The following is a 15,495-nucleotide window of genomic DNA, read 5'->3' as shown; positions in this document are numbered from 1 at the left end:
GCGTCCGCGAAGAAAATATTCCAACGCCCACGCAGCGTCGCGGATACAAGAGCAGCAGGTCGATCCCGTACCCTCCCCGCTCGCTTCTTCCCCGCCCGCGCTTTGAATACAGCAAAATTCACCCCGCGTGTGCTGCTAGGAGGGCGTTCATCTTTGATAGTACAAATCGGAAGATGGTGCAAGGTAAAAAAGGATGCGTAGTGAGACGACTTCTCCCTTATTTGGCGCCTCGTCGGCGTTAAACAAATCGATGTTACCAACTTTCAGAGATGAAATATTTTTAGATCCGAAAACGCAGGAAAGGAGCTTACGGTCTATGAAGAGGCCTCTCGAGTTACGCGCTTCTCTTCCATTGTGTGTGACTAAATGGATTTAGCGGTATCACAGGAAGTACTAAAACTTACGGAATATGCGAATAGGCCAAAATTAGGGTTTTATTGAATTGCAAAACTAAAAAATTTTTAAAGGAACATTTGTATTCGCGACGCTTCGTGGGCGTTGGAATATTTTCTTCACGGACGCGGACTCAAATTAGGCATTTTGTGGCTAAACGGTGGCAGATACGTCAAAATGCACAAAATTTTAGCCCTATGAGAACAGTAACTCGGCAAAATCTATTGAGAATTACCATAAAATATTATATTTTTCGAATTTTGACCCTCCCACCCTAAATCGCATTTGAGCGAGGGTCAGGGGTTCACCTAGAGGTCAGAACATTTTCAGACCTTATTTTTGATCGGTCCCACAACTTTTTTTCATTGGGCCAGATGGATTTGAAAAAAATCGATTTTTCCGATCCGCCCTAGTATACCAATGCAGGGTAGAGCACGCACAAGCTTCGATAAACCGGAAAGTTAACACGGATGATCATGTCATGAAAATTTGAAAACAGTCATCATTCACACTCACACGCATTTTTGAACCGCACTATGTTTCCTGGTCAGAGAGAAATGATAAAATAAGAGGAATATTTGCTTTGCCGAAACAGCAGCAAAGATAATTTTGAAAAAGAGTGCGTAAAAATGGTCAAGAATAACTCTTGACGTCTCCTTAACACGTTGCGTACGGATGGCGAGAATTCTCGTCATTTTTTTCCCGAACGTTCCGGACGGATACCTTCACACAAGTCCAAAACAACATCAGTGAATGAGGCGAAGTCCATTGTAATGATGAAAAATTAGAGATAGCCATAGATAGATAAAAGTCCGTGTTATTGACAGGTGGCCTCCATGCTGAAGCTGAAAGGAAAGCTGGGTCTACACTCAGAGCTCGGTCCAGGGGAAAAGCAAATTTGGCAGGAATATGCCGAATCCTAACGTCAACCAGCAATAACTGGGGCATGGGCAGGGTCGAATTTGCCCAAAGTTACGCTAGAGGCACCTCTCCATTGAGCGCTCCCCCTCACTTGAGCCCCCCTCCCCGATTTTTATGATAAGGCATAGCCACTCGCATGACGTAAGGTTCGGAAAAAAGGAATAAACAGAAATATGGCTTAGAAACTTAGGCATCAATATCTTCCTGCAATATCTTCTGGAGAAATTAAACTGGAGATTAAAAACATGAATGAAGACATAGCGGGTCCTACTATTTGCTATTTTTGAGATACGTGTTGTTAGAACTTAGGCATCAATATCTTCCTGCAATATATTCTGGAGAAATTAAAGTGCAGATTAAAACACGAATGAAGACATGACGGGGCCTGCCTCAAGCATAACGAGAACTACTTCAAAAGTTTTCTTCTTGTCTTCTTTTCAGCAAATTCATTAATTATGGCATCGCAGTACAATTTCTGCTATAATCCTGACTTATCATATATAAATCCCTAGCAAAGAGGGCAAGTGTAGGCAGACGGAACCTACATAATAAGTCTGCTGACGGCGCACAGTGGGCTGAAATCGAACAAAGCTGGACTAAACCTCAAAATTGATTTTTTTGAGTTCGGAAATTGAAACTTTGTAAAGTTGTCAATACATAACTGCATTTTTTGACGGAAACCGTTTTCCATAGGTAAATTTTTTAAACAAATTACTTGGCCTCAAAATTGAACAAATTTCGCAAAAACTGCCCTCGTTCAATTTTTTTCGAAATTCAGATCCTTTTTTTACAATCCCATACGAACACAAAATTTCGACGAAAAACAGGGTCCGCCATTTTGTATCGTATCGGCCACAAATAATGCAACTGAGTCGCTAAAGTTGCCAAGAAATAACAATAATAAACCGCATAATAATCTTGTAAGTTTTTTTCTATTGAATTACTACAGAAGGTGTAGCATTAGTTTTAACAAGCTCAATATCGAAAAAAAATTAAACGAGGGCAGATTTTGCGAAATTTATTCAACTTTGAGGCCAAGTAATTTGTTTAAAAAATGGACTAACGGAAAACGGTTTTCGTCAAAAAATGCAGTAATGTATTGACAACAACTGCGCAAAGTTTCAATTTCCGCCCTCAAAAACATCAATTTTGAGGTTTTGTCCAGCGTTTTTCGATTTCAGCCCACTGTGCGGCGGTGCACTTCTAGGAGCCTCAAGTACAGATCATTGCCGGTTGCCTAACAGAAGGCGCCCCTTGGACTGTGACGACCCTAAGCTCGTGCCTATTTTGCCTTATGTTTAATCCGGCCCTGGAGATGGATCCGGACCCCTGGGATCAGGGGCGGTCAGGAGTGATTGGGAGCCCTCGGCTGGGGCCCATCTTACTGGAGGATTCGGGGCCCTTCCCCGGAAATTTTCGGGAAATTGTACGCCCGGAAATAGATTTTGACGCTATTCTGGCTCTTGAAAATTAGATAAAAGTTAATACAAAATAGTAACTTCGTAAGAAAAAAATACGGTTAATGTCGCTCTCGTGGGGACTACCGATGGTCAGTCGCCCTAATGAGGGTTCACCCTCGACTCCGAGCCTAATCCGACCCTTTCCCGGGGTCCGAGCTCGCGACGGATGGACCCAAAACACCGGGAGGGCCCCCACCCATGTGGGCCACGTGTAGTACAATTTTGATTTTATAGTTCCTCTCGTGCTATCAACAATTTATTGCCTTTATCGTCTTCTTGATGACACCAGAAATACGGTCCTTTTTTGATCGTCTTTCTACGATGATTTTCAAGAATTTTGTCCAATGTGCGCTAAAAGTCCCCTTTTGACTTGGCAACGCTGCAGCCATCAACTTTGGGGTGGGATAGGAAAGCTCTCTCGCTCGACGCTCAACAATGGCAAACCCTGTTCTGACCTGGGAATTGGAAAGTTGCAAAGAATTGAAAATTGCATGCTAACAAATACGTCCACATTCATGCAAAGGAAAAACTTGCCAACTGCTCATACAGACAAGATGAGAAGGCATAAAGGCCGCTTTACACGGTGAATTTTCATTCGAAAGATCATTCGAATTAAATTCATTCGTCTTTCGGTGGGTTATGACGTACTAAGTAGAGATTAGAACGGTACGAATTGCTAGCGGAAAACCACTTTCATACATCGTGCGTTTTGTGAACTCGTAACGAAGTACATAAGTTAAAATAAGTTGTTTTCGCTGAAGGGCAACGATCATTCTGCTTCAAGATAGTGCGCTCTAGAACATGATCACAAGGAAACTTACTCTTCAAATGACCATATCATTTATATTATTCACGGAATCATTCAAGCAAATTGGGAAATGCTTGAAATTTAATTCTTATGTTTACCTTCAATGATGAGAGATAGGCAATATTGTGATTTCATAGGGGAGCCAAGATAACGTAACGGCTCATTTTCGTTCTACTGTGTTCACCGAATAAACAGAGATTTTGTCATTAATTGGGGCTCTCAACCCAAACTTCAGCGCTCATCTCATGTAATATATTTTAATAATTGTAAATTACACAAAATATTGAAGCAATCGAGGAGAAAAACGACGTTTTTATTCATTGAATATCCCGAATGTCATTTCCGAATTACCCATTTTAGACAATTGATGTTTGTGAATTTATGTTCTCTCAAAGTACATATTATTATTTGAGCTTTGCATATGGTTACTTTGCTTCCAAAATTTTAAATATGATCTTAAAATTCCGAGGTGTATGCCAACGGCAAGATGGACGCCGTGCGCTCATATCATTCACGGAAATCATTCAAGCAACCGTAAACTTGGATTTGTAAAAAGAATTCTCGGTAAATGCCCAAAAAAGGTGAAAGAAATAAGCTACCTGACTCTAGTGAGGCCTCACTTGGAATATGCTGCTAGCGTGTGGGACCCTTACGAGGTAGGACTAACAGGTGAAATTGTTCGAGTACAGCGCAGGGCGGCCAGATTTGTGATGAGTTGTTACGACAAAAAGTGCAGCGTTTCAAGTATGTTAAACGAGTTAGGATGGGAATCTTTACAGGAGCGTAGATCGAAGTATAGGCTTAACTTACTTAGGAAACTCGAAGATAATATTTTCTCAGACGACGTGAAGCATATCCTTCGTTTACCATCGTACTATAGTAGACGCGATCATGAGAAAAAAATAAAATAAATAGACTGCAAAACAGAGAGATTTAAAATGTCATTCTTCCCTCGTGCTATTAAGGATAGCAATGTTGTCTCAATTGAAAGCATTAATGGCAACGCTCGCTAGGATCACCCATTGCATGTTTTTCGTAGTTCTAACCTTGCATGTATTATCTCTAGGAATTACTAACCATTAGCAATTTTTTAATGAATAAGCATGTATATTTTTCTAGTGTGCGTAATATTTCTTTGACTGTGTGGTGTGCATGTGGCGGTCCTCTTGCATGCTGCATGTTGGTGATTGATCACCCCCTGCCAAACACCCTATAGGTGGCTCGCAGGGTATAATGTAGATGTAGATGTAGAAGCAAATTAGAACAGGCCTAAAATTTTCCTCAAAATATCATTCGATCGCAGGAAATTTCCGTTACACACGGTTAATGATGGTCATTCGAAAGATCATTAGAATGATCTTGCGAAATAAAATTCACCGTGTTAAGCGGCCTTAAAAAAAGGAAAATTTCTGAAACATGAATTAAGGAATACATAAGTCAGTAGGATACACAACAAGTCAACCTATTAGTAAATTCTAGATCTACCGCTAACACCATTGTGTTTGGCAGGGGGCGACTAATCTTCAACATGCAGCAGTGAAGACGAAACTCCATGCAAGTGTAAACCTAAAAAGAAAAACAAAACATGCAGAGAGTTGTCCGAGGGAGTGACGCGAATAATTCTAGTAATTGAGACACCATTGCTATTGTTGATAGTACGAGGGAAGAATAACGATTTCAATATCTCTGATTTGCAGTCTATTACTACCGAGTCGTCCGAATATAATCGTAGCCTACTGTGTACTACTTCGCCAGTGTCGTTCATGTAAAGAAGGAATATGAGTGGGCCAATGACACCACCCTGGGGGACGCCAGAAATGACCTCAACCTTATTGGAGACTACACCATCTAATACTACTCTTTGGACGCGGTCGTTCAAAAGCTCTCTTATCCAGGAAATGACATCATCATCAGATCATCTAGGCCATAAGATTTCAGTTTTATTATTAACTTCCCGTGGTGTACTTTATCAAATGCTATTTTGAAATCAAGAAAAATCGAGTCTACTATTTTGACTGTGAATTACCACTGTAATAGGGGATATAGCTGAAACGAGCAGAGAACTACCACTGTGAAGAACACGAACACACAGATATATATTTTACATATTTCTACAATTTTGCGTAGTCCGATACGACGAAACAGAATTTCACCGGGAAAATGTACGGATTTTACGAACGGACGACATGTACTAAAGATCACCAGTGAAGGAACGTAAAACAGGACAGAGGACCGTGCGATAATTGTAATATTACTCTAAGAACATTCACACAGTGTGAGACGACTGACAGTAGGATAAGTAAACACAACCCAATGATAAAAATTTTCTTGATCACATGTTACACACACATAACGTCAATGTTGGATTTTCAAAATCAAATAAACAGCATAGCATCCAAGTATCCTTTAAGAAACTTGATTGTGGGTGGAGATTTCAACGTACCTTCTATAGATTGGGAGACTTATAGCTTCATTCCTGGTGGGAGGGATAAATAGATCTGAGAGGCTTTAATACAAACTTTTACATCTATATCATTGTTTCAAATAGCATCCGCACCAAACAGAGGAGAAAACATTCTTGATTTATTAGCGACAAATATACCACATCAGGTAATAATAGTTTGCACTGTCGAAGGAATAAGTGACCATCGGGTAGTAACAGCAAAATTTTCTCTAAATACCGCTGTAAACTTTAAAAAAGAGCGTAAAGTTTTCATTTTTAAAAGAGCTGATTTTGATGGGTTTAAGAGTCATCTGAAAAATGCTTTCCCCGAGTTTCAAGAATCAGTATTAAAGTTAAATGTAGAGAATACTTGGAAAGCTTTTCTTTCGCTCGTAACTTCGGGAATAAATACCTACATCCCTAGTAAAATAGTAAAAGAAGGCAGCGAACCGAGATGGTACGACGCGGAAGTGAGAAAATCATTGAGGCGACAGAGAGCGTGTCATGCTAAAATGAAAAAAGTCAGCACGGATTTATCCGCTAATGAACGCGAGCTAATAATTAAAAAATATAGGTTGACTAAAGCCGCCACGAAGGAAGCGTTCAGGAATGCGTTCACGAATTTTAAAAGAAAAACACTAGTAGAGCAGTTACAGGATAACCCAAAAGCATTTTGATCATATGCTAGGGAAGTTCAAGGTAAACGATCTACCGTATGTTCGCTGAGAAACGACAATGGAGATGTGTTGACAAGGAGTTACGATAAAGCCAATTTATTAAATTCCTACTTTAAGAGCGTGTTTACGGAGCCTTCCGAAAACTCACCCGAGACCGATGACAATCCCAGTATACATAAGATGCCAGCTATTGACATTAGTACGCTCGGAATAGAAAATATATTGAAATCGCTTAGTCCAAATAAATCACCTGGCCCAGACGAAATCCCTTCTCACGTATATAAAGAACTAACCTCAGAAATTGCCCCCTACTTGCAGTTAATATTCAGTAAATCCATCAAGCAACACGAAGTACCTAATGACTGGAAAATCGCTAATGTAACGCCAATGTTTAAAAGTGGAGACAAGGAACAGCCATCTAATTACAGGCCGATATCTATAACGTCCATCTCTTGGAAAGTCCTTGAACACATCGTAATCAGCTCGGTAATGAAACACCTAGACGCGCAAAACTTATTAATGGGAACTCAACATGGATTCAGGCAAAGCAGATCGTGCGAAACTCAGTTAGCGCTTTTCGCCCACGGTATTTTAGTCTCCGGGGAAGACAACATTCCAGTAGACGCGATTTTTCTTGATTTAAAAAACGCATTTGATAAAGTACCCCACGGAAAGTTAATAATAAAACTGAAATCTTATGGTCTAGACGAAGATGTCATTTCCTGGTTTAGAGAATTTTTGAGCGACCGCATCCAAAGAGTAGTATTAGACGGTGCAGTCTCCAATGAGGTTAGAGTCACTTCTGGCGTTCCACAGGGTAGTGTCATTGGCCCACTCCTATTCCTTCTTTATACAAACGACATTGGCGAAGTAGTGCAGAGTAAGTTGCGATTATTTGCAGACGACGCTGTAGTTTACAGAGAAATCCGTTCCAGCAAAGATATAGATGAACTAACGAATGACCTTGCTGCTATCCAAGCTTGGTGCGATGCTTGGCAGTTAGAATTAAATTTGGAAAAATGCGTCGTAATGAATTTCTGGAAGAAGAATAACTCCCTAGAGCGTAACTATATCCTTTGGGGCACCCAGTTAAAGGCAGTTGAATCCGTGAAATTCTGGGGTTAGACTCAATAATGATCTATCGTGGAATAAACATATTCGAGAAATAACCGCTCAAGCTAATCGTAAAATGGGGTTTGTTAAAAGAATATTAGGAAAGTGCGACGACAAAGTGAGAGCAATTAGCTACTTTTCCCTCGTTAGACCACATTTGGAATACGCTGCCAGTGTTTGGGACCCTCATGAAAAAGGCTTAATAACAGAGTTAGAACGCGTGCAAAGAAGAGCTGCCAGGTATGTGAAAGGTCGTTACGATAGTCTTGTTAGTGTAACTGACCTCTTAGATAAACTCGGATGGCAATCTCTGTCTGACCGTAGATTGAAAAATAGACTAAACCTTTTAGATAAATTCAAGAGCAGTGTCTTTTCTGACGAAGTTAACCATATCTTGCGGACGCCAACGTACTACGGAAGATCAGATCATATAAATAAAATAAGAGAGATAGATTGCAGAACAGACAGATTCCGAATGTTATTTTTTCCACGATCAATAAGAGATTATAATGGCAGCAATAGAACTCGTAAATAGATTGCATGACTTGTAGAGTAGCCTACTAACCTATGTAAAACTTAATGCATGTTTCTGAATTTCTATTCTATATTCTATTTCTAACAGCATATAGTAGTACTTATAGTTTGTTATTATACGGGACGTTTTTTGGACGGTGTGGTGTGCATGTAGGAGTCCAAATGCGTGCTGCATGCTGGTGATTGATCACCCCCTGCCAAACACCCTAGAGGTGGCTCGCAGAGTATTATGTAGATGTAGATTTAGATGTTACTCATGAAAATCGCCAAAATCCCAATCTTGATGACAGGACACAAAAATAATAATTCCTAATAGTATCAATTGTTTATAATTAAATTAGTTATGTAAAAGAATTAATATATATATTCATAATTAATTAATAAAGATTCAGTTACACATTCAAACATTTTCAAAACAGTCAGACATTCTGTCTAGAACGTTGGTTACCAAATGGGGTCCATCTGGGACCCCAGCGGAGTAACTAGAGATATACTTTGCAGGAGGATGAGGAAGATTAGTGGGGGTAACCCCCCCCCTCCCATGAAATGGGGAGTTCAGGAAAATATTTGAAAAATTACATGCCTGAAAAAGCATTTTCATCATTTTGGCGCTTAGAATTTATTTTTAAACAGAGGCAGTTATTATGTATCCAATCCAAACAAAATTTTTAATAATTTTTTGATTTCTCTGAAGCTTTGAGGGGATACATCCGCTCATCTCCCCATAGTTACGCCTCTGTGGTACCCCATTCGTATTTTAATTGATACAGCTTCCAAATAAACGTAATTTTGATCCTACTTTGGCCAATAATACGGATTTTAAAAGTTGTTCACAAACCTGGAGATACATGAGCGTGAAAATTTATTATGGTATAAACGATCACAAGGATAAGGTTTGAGAAATTAACTGCAAAACCGAAATATTTTAGATGTTTTTCCCGCGTGCAATAAGGAATCATATACTACTTAACTTAGGCAATTTTCCAGTTATTAGGTACTTCGTGTTCCTTGTTGGATTTACTGAATATTGACTGCAAGTAGAGGGAAATTTCTGTGGCTAGTTCTTTATACAAGCGAGAAGGGATTTCGTCTGGACCCGAGGATTTACTAGGGCCCGTATGTTTTCAACCTCCAATGGTTCATGAACAGAAGACGAAGTGATTGATTAAAAATTATTTCATAGCTAAATGTTGAGTAAAATTGTGGTATCCTGTCGACAGAATCGTCTCGGCTATTAAGGATATATCGAGCCTGTGGACGAGCTTTACTATACTTTTTCATAGGTTGTTGCCGCCAATGACTTGCTGCGAATTTTGCCTTTCCCTTGAAGCTCATCGCCCGTTTGAAAACGCTTCCCTCCTAGCCAATTATTCATTTCAGCGTAAATATGAAGTCACACGGCGCTATGTCGACATTGAACGGGTGCTCGAAAACGTCCCATTGAAATTGCTAAAGGAGCTATTGGGCTGCATCAGCTCTGAGGTGACGGGCATTGTCAAGGATCAGAACAAATAGATTACATGACTTTGTAGTGTATTCTAAATTTTGGGGCCCTACGTAACAATTACTTTTCACCACTAAAACCCGTTATCCATTTTCGTCATTCATTCCGAGAAAGCCCAGTAAGTACATTCAAAAAGCGTGGGTAGCTGTGGATACGGATAAAAATTACTTCATGAATGCTTTTTCCTTATCTTGGAAAATATCATCTCTGGCCAAATGATATGCGTCCCGGATGCCATGTGGTAATATAGTTGATTTCCACCTATTTATGAAAAAGAAGGATTATAACTTGTTCATTTACTTCTCTTTACCTTGCAGAGACTGAAGAGTAACCTTACTAGTTTATTTGGAACTATCAACAGATCGAGAGGGAAGATCCCGACTGAAATCAAAACCTGTCGGTTGCAGCTACACAAAGCAAAAATTCAGAAATAGGATCATATCACATTCGTAATACTGCAAGCAGTTGTGCCGACTCCATGGGGCTTGAGGGGGCCCGAGACCCCTCAAAAATTCGGTATGGGTGTGAGAAAAAAATGTGTCAGCCTTTTGATTTTCCCCGGAGTGTCCAGATATCGAGATTAAAGTTATCACTGTTCTAATGTTGATCATATGAGTCTTCTATAATGCTTAAAAAATATAAAACTCAATACTTATAAAATTTCCTGGGGCAATATCCCTGGTTTGGGCCCCCCCAATATTTTTCCTAAGTCGGCATCCCTGATTGCAAGGCAAGGAAACTAAAAAATCTCCTTATACGACCAAGTGTGACCGTTAATTTAGGTACTAAACGTAAACCAGAGACTATTAATTCATAATGAAAATGAAATCGAAGAATGTAAAGTAGACCAAATGTCGAGGCTTCTGCTCATTATATCCAAACACGCCAGGGGGCCTATGCCTGAGTTTTCACTCGCATGCGAGTGAGTGGTAACTAAGGGGTCACGTGGCCTTTTCTCGAAGTACGAGTGAATTTGGTATGCTCGAGTCAGGGGAGTGAGCTCGTACGTACGAAATTTCACTCCCTCACTCAAACCCGGTGAAAACCTTTTTCGAAGTACGAGAAATCAACAAACATGGCGATGGCAATATTGCGACTGCAAGTATTAGAAGATCTAGAAGAGGAAGAGCAAAAGATACGACGAGTTCTTCGTGAAATACGGGAACGGAAGTCGCCCTTCAATTTTGACAATTCCAAATTTATTAAATTATATCGTCTAGCCAAAGAGGTGACCACGGAACTTATCGCAAGAGTAACTCCGTATTTGAGAGCCCCTTCGCGATTGTCAGCTCTAACTATCGAAATAAAGGTTACTATCATTTATTAATGCTACTTTTGCCAAATTGACGTATTATGCTTAAATATTTGCTAGTAATAATACTAGTTTTGACAGCTAAATTATACAAATAAGTTAAGTGAATGTGATATAAACACCGCCATGAAGAAAGAATAATTTTTTCCTAATAATTTACTATATTGGTCCTTGTAGTACCAGGGAAATGGGAATTAAGTGATATAGAATAAATGTTTTTCAAATTATTTATTTTTCATATGAGATAATATCTCTTCAGCTACATTTATTAATCTCCCTCCAAGCCTTTCAATTCCTTCCACCTTCCTCCTTTCCAACTGCATCCTTTCCTCCTCCAACTCCATCTTCCTCCTTTTTATTGCCACTTTCTCTTCTACATAGACCCCTCTCTTCTGCCAACATCCTTCTCTCCTCCAGCACCATCCTCTCTCTCTCCACCTCGACCAACTGTCCGCTGCCATCTTCGTTGCTGATTGCGTTCTTGAATCTGGGTTGTAAACAAATAGCAATTACTTCCATTGAATTGATAATTAACAACAGATAGCATGGTGCTAAGTAAATCAGTTTCTTGTAATGTGAATGTTAATTGCTACTGGTATTTTTCACAGACATTTTGAGTGGGTGCACATTGGTAAATTCAATCACCACAAATTATATATGATGTTTTTCTACCAAAAGTCACATCTTGGGAAGGCAAATTAATGCATTATCCATGGTTTTTAATGATAAATGAAATTGGATACTGCTTTATGCACACTTTTTTCAAGTTACACAATTGATCTGGAAGGATGATTAAACCAAGATGAATTTAAATTACAATAATTTTAAGGGGTCATCCAAATTTTGCTGTTGACTTACATGTTAAAAAGTAAATATAGTTGAACATATAACATCAATTTTAAGTGTTCTTATGTAAACATTATTGCTGAAAACAACAAAATCAGCTCCCAAATCCATAATCATACAGGTTTTCAAATAATTGTAATTACTTTGAAGTCATGTACTCATTAAACTCACACTTCACTCATTTAGCATTAACACTGATTATCAGTTTCATCAAAGTTATGCTTCGGGAAATAATTATGCTACTTACGGCAACAAGTAATAGATATAACGATCAGCCTTCTTAAGGTTTTTCGTTTATTTGTGATTGAATCAACCAATTTGTATTGCTTTCTACTTCGGCAATAATCGTATCAAAACTGGAAATGTCAACAATAACAACCGCATGCACACACCTCCTCCCACTACTTGAATTCGGTATTATAAATTCAGCATAATTGAAAATAAATAAAATTGATAGCTGTGACTGTGGACCTAATTCCTTTTAGATAATCATAAGCCCACCCCTAAGCGAAAGGTATTAATTACAGCTCATATGAAAACGCACGTAAAAAACCTTAATGATACAAGATTACATCATCACACACTTAAGAAGATCGTCATACAATCCCACATCCTATACTACGAACCGTTTGTTTACTTTGAGAATAATCGCGTTCTACTACAGATATCTACAAGAACGTCATGCACTCACCTTCCGTCACTCTTTCCACGATTTGCGTACTCCGCACGCATTCAGCTTCATCGCTACTTCCTTCCACTGTCAGCAGCATCCTTGTGGGGTAGAAAACTTTCTCTTGGCAAGATATTTATTCGCTGAAATAGGACATTGGAAACATTAATATCAACACTAATGCGGTAACTTATTTTCTAGGCAAGGTACACCATGTTAATTACCTTCAATGAACTCCATCAGCATTTCCTTCTGCTCCTTATTAACTTTGGACATGGCTGGTTCACTTCCAAAATGCCCTTGGTAAATGTGTAAATGAATTTGGCGTACTCGTAAAGCGTCATTAGCAACGCAGTTGTTGAATTCCCGGGTAAAATCATTCATACAGAAAGGTGGGCGATGATTGGTTGCACGCTGTCCGGAAGCCCTATCCTACCGCCCCTACCATTACCCTTCCGGCGTTGCCACGTCTTGAAACAACTATCCCAGCTTGTTGACACGTTGCCATAAACAAATCATTTCTCCCTTGCACCACTCTCCTCGAAGATGATTCGGGCATACCGAATTCCGCCTTGAACGCTCGTAGTGCGAGATCGGTTGTGCGAGTGCATTCGCATACGAGATATTTCGAACGGACTCGGGCATAGGCCCCCAGGACACGAATAAAGCTGAAAGTCTCCCATTCCATATAAATTATGTTAAAATCTCCACCTACATTCAAGTTAGTAAGCATAAAATTTTCCAAATCCAAGGTCAGGGCACAGTTTGGCATTCTTGGCTGTCGGACGCTTTGGGCCCGATAGGGCTTTCTCACCTCACCCCACAGATGATGGCTGCGCCGTTGCCAAGTCAAAAGGGGACTTTTAGCGCACATTGGACAAAATTCTTGAAAATCATCGTAGAAAGACGATCAAAAAAGGACCGTATTTCTGGTGTCATCAAGAAGACGATAAAGGCAATAAATTGTTGATAGCACGAGAGGAACTATAAAATCAAAATTGTACTACACGTGGCCCACATGGGTGGGGGCCCTCCCGGTGTTTTGGGTCCATCCGTCGCGAGCTCGGACCCCGGGAAAGGGTCGGATTAGGCTCGGAGTCGAGGGTGAACCCTCATTAGGGCGACTGACCATCGGTAGTCCCCACGAGAGCGACATTAACCAAAAATACTATGAAAAGTGAGAATTTCACAACTTATAAAATTTAGTAATGGATCTTTTATACTTTTTGTGATTTTTGAATTTGCTACTCGAAACTGCACTGAAATCTAAAAAAACCTCTAACATAACCTTTTCGGATAACCCTTTGAAAAAAGCATAAGGTTTTTTTATCTCCTGACACTTTCATTGTATTAATTCTGTTATATATTCTTTTTACACCGAGTATGTTGTATATGAAGCAACTAATGAAAGCGTGGAGTTTTTTGATTGAAAAAAGTTTTATTCAAGTAATCTGAGTCTTTTTTATTTCAACTTTCATATACGCTTCAATATAGACCCGTGCGTTGTGTGGGGCCCTTATAGCTCGGGGCCCTCGGCGAATGCCGACCAGTTGACCTGGCGAAACCGCCCCTGCCTGGTATTTTCCCCCAATCATCTTTCTCCGTGAGCCCAACAACAACAATTGGTTTCGAAGTTAGCAAAGATTTGCGTTGTTTACAGCAAATCTATCAATTTCCGTGGTATAAACGATTTGTTTGCTGAAAATTGCCAAAAATAAATCTGGCTTTCTTACATCAAAATTCCAAGTTATTGCAACGAAAACTACGGGAATACCAAGCTCTCAAAGTTGAGTACCTTGATTTTACGTGCAAGAAAACGGGTAGTTTTCTTAGAAGTACAGGAAATACTATGGCGCAGAAATTTTTAAAAAGTAAATGATCCAATGCAGAAATAAATTCTCTTTCGTATGATTTTTGTTGAATTCAAAATTATTTCCTAGTTTAGACGATAGAGCTCCTCAAACTCGGGTGTCTTGCTTTTTTTTACACGCAGTAGTCAAGCATTTAGAGTAACAAAAATGGGGGAAAAACCAAAGAGACGGGAAGGCAAAGGGGGTGGAGAAGAGCAGGAAGGGTAATAGAAGGGTAAAAGAAAGGCCGCCTGTCATTAGAATTGGAGTAAGTAGCGAAGCAATGTAGAGGTAAGGGAGAGAAGTCCTCGAGAGGGATAATTCATACCCCGTTTACACTATGCACGTAAGGATCCTGGTCCGTACCCTCGTAGCCTCAAAACGTCGTGTAAACGCACAGAGTTACCATCGTAGGCCTTATTACCTAACCCTGCCAACTTACGATGGTTAGCGCAAGTCCGGCGAGAAAAAAGAGTCAGAAAATGAAGATAGATGCATGTACAATTCTTTCGTGCCGTTTCAATGTTGATACGATACTTGATATTTCATAAATAAATCTACTAGTAAGTAAAATCGTAATATATCTAAGATATATGGCAGCGATTGAAGACATTATTGAGCAGGTAATGGAAGGACATAATGGGAAAGTTTTTTTCTGATGCTCTATTTAGCAAATGATAATGGATGTACTACACAAAACCAGTTTTATGTATCTATTTATTTACAGATTAACACATTAACCATATTCTTATATTAAAATTCATAGATGATGGAAAGTGGCAATTGAACAAATTGCTCTGAAATATCAAGCTTCGTCCCCTCACTTTCAAGATGGAGATTTTCTGGTTGGAAGAATGGCAAGTCCGAAGCAAATTTTTATAATTAGCGATGACTTTAACAGATATGCATCTAATCTAATCTTCCAAGAGTCACCTCCCCTCTAAGTCATCCCATTTCGTCCCCA

The 15,495-nt window shown here is 39.5% G+C and overlaps 1 long non-coding RNA gene across 1 annotated transcript; it reads right to left on the bottom strand.

Annotated features, from left to right (window-relative positions):
• Positions 1-11,378: 11,378 nt before the first annotated feature.
• Positions 11,379-13,119, bottom strand: LOC124160899. The gene is made up of 3 exons (XR_006865264.1): positions 12,906-13,119; positions 12,703-12,824; positions 11,379-11,652 (listed from the first exon to the last, which is right to left on the bottom strand). It is a non-coding gene; the product is annotated as an uncharacterized LOC124160899 (long non-coding RNA).
• Between the last annotated feature and the right edge of the window lie 2,376 nt (positions 13,120-15,495).

The sequence above is a fragment of the Ischnura elegans genome, chromosome 6 (assembly GCF_921293095.1).
Source record: "Ischnura elegans chromosome 6, ioIscEleg1.1, whole genome shotgun sequence".
Classification (NCBI taxonomy): Eukaryota; Metazoa; Arthropoda; class Insecta; order Odonata; family Coenagrionidae; genus Ischnura; species Ischnura elegans.
The sequence above is the reverse complement of the archived record's forward strand: the minus strand, read 5'-3'. Positions and strand labels throughout refer to the sequence as shown.